Below are 6,276 nucleotides of genomic sequence, written 5' to 3'. Positions count from 1 at the left end.
AACATTGTGACTGAGCATCCAGTTTTCTTTTCCTCTTGTTGTATCTGGAACCAAGATCAAATCCATAATGTCAGGGACAAAAGAGGTTTATAGTGATGTCAGCATTTTTAGAATCATTTCAGAGGGGCTTCTCAAAACATGAGGGCATGTTCAGAAAATCTTGGAAATGTTTTCTTAGAAAGATTTCTGAACCAATCAACTTTTCTTCTTACTTCTTCTCCTCTGCCTCCTTTGTCATCCTTCTCTTCTCTCCTGTCCTCTCCATTCTTCTCTTCTCTTCTCTTCTCTTCTCTTCTCTTCTCTTCTCTTCTCTTCTCTTCTCTTCTCTTCTCTTCTCTTCTCCCTGCCTGGCCCTATCCTTCCTTTACTACCCTCCCTCAGCTATGAAATACTTTTCTTTCTATTGGAATTACAAGTGTGTACCACCATGCCTGTTTAAAAAACCTTTATTTAATATAATATGTCATCAGAATGTGAATGGGTGCACTTTAGGGATTGAAGGAGTAAACATATACCTGTGCAACTTGAAGTCATTTCAATGCTTAATGCTTACAAATCTCTATTACAGAACTAGACCAACCATGGCATGCTTTAGTAGATTGTAAACCCTTTCAACATATTTTATTCTATAGATACTTTCTTTGCACTGGAGGTATCTGTGTCAGCTAGCTGCATATCAACCTGACACAAATTAGAGTTATCTGAAAGGAGAGAACATCAACGGAGAAAATGCATCCAAGAGACCAGTTGTAGGTAACTTTCTTTATTACCAATTGATGAGAGAGGTTCCAGCTCATTATGGGTAGTGCCATCTCTGGCCTGGTAGTCCTGAGTTATTTAAGAAATTAGGATGAACAGGCAATAAAGAGCAAGTCAGTAAGCAGCACTCCTCCATGACTTTTGTATCAGCTCTTGCTGTCAGGTTCTGACCCTGCTTGAGTTCTTGCCCTGACTTCTTTTAGTGATGGACTGTGATGTGCAAGCATAAGCCAATAAATATTCGCTCTAACTTGATTTTGGTCACAGCATTTCATCACAGCAAGAGAAGCCCCGACTAAGACAGTATCTGAGCACAGGTTTTAGGCAAAACTGTGGTCTTTGTTATATTTCTCTATTGTTCCTCTTATCTTTAGTGTTCCTCATAATGCTGACTCCATTTTCCTTATTGTTCCTTCGTTATCACAAGCTTCATATTCTTATTCTTGATTCTTTCAGAATTGGATCACTCATGGGCATGATTTGAGGTGCATCCTCCCACTGAAGTACATCATGAAAGGCCAATGCTCCCTTTTCCATTGCAACAGGACACTTGCTCTCCCTGAGTTCCAATGCAGCCAGCTGTCAGATGCCAACTGGCCTGGTGTTCATGATGGATGCTAAACAAGAAGGCAGCGCTGACAGAGAAGAACAAAGGATAGAGCTCTTTTATTTTAATTTTGTAAAAAGCCTTATTTCAAAACAAATATTTACTTGTGATTGTGGAATCAAGCACAACTGAGCCAATGAAACTCTAAGATAGTAATGGTGGGAGAACATTTATACAGCCTTCATTAATGATCATGAATATATATAAAAATTATTTTGGTTTTTTTTGTTAATTAGCCTTTTTATTTATTTATTTATTTTTAAATTGAAGGTCCCTTACTGATCCTGCTTTCATGAGTGGCTGAGAACAAGGGGAAGGGGAGGGCAACCATCTGGTAAGGGAGGGTCATTTCTACATTTCATTTCCACATGGAACTAAACAGACAATCACAGAGTCACTATTGTGGTTAAAAGTTGGCAGCATGGGGTAGGAGGATGAGGAGTAGGGGTGTCATAAAAAAATAGGGCAGGCTCCCCCCAAACTGGGTACCTGGGAAGGGACTTGGTCTGCTTCAACCCAAGAGGAATCAGAAGTTCAAAAGCAGTTTGGGAAGGCCAGAACTATCAGGGTGGAGGGAGAAGGACGGTCCAGGGGGTGAGGGTGGGGCATTTGTCAACTGGGGTGAAGGTATTACCCTCCCTCTGCTGAGATCCCCCTAGCCCCTCAGGTCTGGCAAGAAAGGGGCAGCCTTAAACACCCATGAGCAGGTCTTGGGCTGCTAGATGCTCCAGGCAGGGGGCTGGAGGTGGCACACAAAGGCTTGCCCTCCAGGGAGATGACGGCACTGCCACCTAGTTTCTCTGCCAGGGTGCAGTGGTCCTTGACCTCCTCGTAGAAGTTTGCTTTTAATTCACACTTGATTCCTGTCAGCTTCCTCTTGATGGTATCCTTGGAGCTGGCATAGATCATTTTTCTCTTAAGGGGTATACTCTCAGGGGCCCAAAAAATGAACTCCAGGTCCTCCTTCTTGCTCTCCTTGGTCTCGTAGGTGGCATCGTAGAGAGCGTAGTGGCAGTCCTTGTCTGGCAGTGTCTTGACAAAGGTGGTGTGGGGATCGTCCACAGTCTGCCCCACATTTCCTACCAGGATCTCCTTGCCCTCCTCCAGGATGATGTTCTTCTTGTCCTCACTCAGGCAGAAGAGCACTGCCTTCTTGCGTTTCTTCACTTCTGGCGTTGAAGACTTGCACACTTTCATGTCATTGAACACCTTGATGACACCATCAGAGACAGCCACACCAGAGGCCATGTTTCTGGAAGCGAAAGGGAGATGGGGAGAGAGCTACAGAAGAACTGAGCTGCCGCGGCTGCTACTGGGATCTGACTGAACCTATAAAAATTGTTTTGAATGTACTTGTTCACCCTTAAAATTTGCTAAACCTGGTGTATTTCTGAAGTGTTTAATTTAAAAAACAAATAGTAGATATGATCATTACATACATTGATTTTTAAACTATTTTGTAAACATTAGTAAAACAGAAAAAACAATCCTTTTAGATCTTTAAAGAAGGATTGAAGTACAACTTTAAGGTGTGGATCACGGTCTTCTCAAGGGCATGGTAGACAATTGTGCATCGGCGTGTTCTGGATCAGGGAATGCTTAATACACTGATATTTTTGAGGCTTTAAAATATAGCCTCAAACAGAAAAACACAGGTTCAGGAGGCACTAAGCATTTCACTGTTTGTGGAGGAGCAGGTTATTAAAATGTTTGTTCATTTACATATATGTAAATGCATACATATATGCAGATTAAGAAATGGCAATGCTTACCAACAGGCTATTGTTGAAAGCTTTGAATACATAAATACTTTTGGAATAGTGATTGGGTATATAGAGAAAAGAGAAGGGTGTATTTTCAGTTTGTTTTCTTTATGGTATAGCACTTGAGCCATGTAAAACACTTCATATTATTAAAATTAGTAATGTTATGAAATAACTAAGCCAACAGGAAATTCTCTCTTTCTCTCTTTCTTTCTCTCTCCCTCCCTCCCTCCCTCCCTCCCTCCCTCCCTCCCTCCCTCCCTCCCTCCCTCTCTCTTTCTCTCTCTCTCTCTCTCTCTCTCTCTCTCTCTCTCTCTCTCTCTCACACACACACACACACACACAATTGCAACACAAAACCAGAAGCTAAGATATACAAACAAAAGACCAATAAGACAAAAATGCCCAAGCAAAGTAATCTGAGACAAAAAGTCAACACAAATAACATGAAATTCACTCTGTGTTGACTATTTACTGTTGACATGAGGCTTATTCTGGTATAGTTAATATATCCAGTGAGAAGTGAGAATTCTTTTAGAGAAAACAACGTTTTTCTTTGCAAGTGGGTATTGATTGAATATAACTTCTTGGCTAAATTTGGGAGACCATCATGTCCCTTATACTTCTCAGTGTGGGGACAGTTGAATGTGTGCAGGCTCTGTGCCTGCTATTACAGTCTCTGTGAGTTTAAATGTGCATCAAGGCTCTGGTGTCTGGAGAATACTGTTTCCTTGGCGTTATCCAGTTCCCTCTGTTTTTTTCCCTATTTCTGTCTCATCTCCATCATGTACCCTCTCCCCGGCCACATTTACTCTTCCCACTCCAGTCTTCTTTCTGTCTCTTCATGATACATTCTGCTCCCCCTTCATTGAGAGCTCCTCTCCTCCCCACTAATCCCTTACAAGGTATTCAATTTCTGTGGTAATGAAGACTGCAGCACACATATCAAAATCTTAAAGGTTAACATCCATATATTAGGAAAAACATATATTTGTCATTTTAGTTCTGGGTTACCTTACTCAGGATAAATTTTTGTAGCTCCGTCTATCTGCAAATTTCATAATTTTGTTTTCTTAGCAGTTGAATAAAATTCGATTGTACAAATGCAACAGTTTCATTAACCATTCATCAATTGATGGGTAGCTAGGCTGTTAGCTAGGCTATTGTGAATAGAACAGCAATAATCATGTTTAGGCAAGTGTCTCTCTAGTAGACACTTTGGTGTCCTTTGGGTATATGCTCAGGAGTGATATTTTGCCGGATTTTGAAGTAGAATAATTTCCACTTTCTGGAGGAACTGACACACTAATCTCCATAGTGTATGAACAAGTTTGCACTCCCAGATGCAATGGATAATTGTTCATCTTATTCCGTATCCAAGCCAGAATGACCTGTCATTTGTTTTGTTAATCTTGACTATTTTGACTGGTATAAGATGAACTCTCAAAATACTTTAATTTGTATTTCACTGATGACTAGGGATGTTGACTGTTTCTTTATGTGCTTCTTAGTATTATATCTTCTGAGAACTCTGTTTAGTTCTGTATCCCATTTTGAATTAAGTTGTTTTTTCTTTCCTTGATGTTCATTTTTTCAGTTCTCTACATATTTTGACATTAACCCTCTGTTGGATGTTTAATTGGTAAAGGTATTTCTCCATTTTCTAGCCTACTAACTTATCCAAACGATAGTGTCCTTAGCCATACAGAAGCTTTGCAATGTATCCAGAATGCATATCAACTCTAAAATATAATTAATGTGAGTATGCAAATGCTTTATGCTAAAACCTCTGTCAAACTATAGGTCAATCCATAGTGATAACTTTAATCTTGGCATCAGAGTTCTAATTTTATGGTGTAGCTAGTAAGGCATCCAAACAAATTACATGCTGGATGCTTTTTGACTTAAGAGTGCCATGAAATATCATAATAGACTCAGTGGGGCTAGAGCATTTAGTGTCTAACAATATGACTATTTTATTACTCTAGCTTTTCTTTTCCATCTAGGTAAACATACAGTGAATACTTACACATTTTTAAGAATTAATGTGCCAAATTTCTTACTCTGGAGACAATTTACATTTTCATGAAATGCTTTGCTTTATTTCCAAAATATAAATTTGTTTTAAGAAAAAATGAAGTATTAGAAACAGTTTTAAACAAATTTATATATATATATTTAATTGCCCTTAAACTAATTCATTAGATACAACTACATAAGCACAACTTATGTTTTATATAGATCAACAAAATAAGCAATAAATAGTAAAAATATATTCATATGTATTTAATCACTCATTTAAAATTTTCTCATAATTTTACTTATTAGGTCTCTTTTCACTACCTATGACCTTATTAAAAATATTTATTTGAAGACCTTCAGTATTTTGTTGCTTTAATTTTGAACTGAGATTTGAGAGACTTAAGCTGGGTATGGGACATTTTGAGTAATTCCAAATCAGCAACAAATTTGGCATTTATGACATTAGAAACTTATAACACTTATATTTGGACATTTGAAAAGTAGTTATCAAGATACCAAAATGTTAAGGATGCTCGTGTATACTTGTAAATTTCTTTTTTATTGTGTTTTTGTCAGATATTAACTTTTGTTTCTATGGCACTAGCATTTCTTTGTTACCTTAGCAACTCTCATCTCCATCTCCTGCGCTTATCCCAGTTCCTGGCACATAGGGCTGCATTCTTGCTGAAATCCCCAGAAAGACTAGTGTGCCATCTGAAATATTTTGAGACAAATAAATGTGATTTCAAATTAAAGCGATAACATTCACACTCTAAACGCATTCTTAGAGTCTAACACATCACAGAAAACTAAATTAAACCTCAAACTGTGACTGAAAAAGCATGTTCATGTTTCAGGTGAAAACTGCATCAATAAATATTCCCCCATCTCCTCTGGCTCATTTTTCTCCCTCTTATCTCTTCTCATCGCATCAGTGAAACATCAGTATAAAATGCAATTAATATTTCATACTCTATATCACTTTGCAGTTTACAAAATGCTTTCAAGGGTGTTATTTCGCTTAATACTTATGAGAAAAATGAGGCAGGTACTGCAGTCTTGATGTGACAAGTAGAAAACAACCAAAAGTCTAAAAACCACAGTGGCACAGATTGTGTCCATCAC

General features: G+C 38.3%; 1 pseudogene; it reads right to left on the bottom strand.

The window, feature by feature from the left end:
- Positions 1 to 2,029: 2,029 nt before the first annotated feature.
- Positions 2,030 to 2,635, bottom strand: LOC142849000 (cofilin-1 pseudogene; annotated as a pseudogene).
- Positions 2,636 to 6,276: the final 3,641 nt, after the last annotated feature.

Source organism: Microtus pennsylvanicus, chromosome 4 (genome assembly GCF_037038515.1).
Source record: "Microtus pennsylvanicus isolate mMicPen1 chromosome 4, mMicPen1.hap1, whole genome shotgun sequence".
Taxonomy (NCBI): Eukaryota; Metazoa; Chordata; class Mammalia; order Rodentia; family Cricetidae; genus Microtus; species Microtus pennsylvanicus.
Note: the sequence above shows the minus strand (reverse complement) of the source record. Positions and strands in the feature narration are given on the sequence as shown.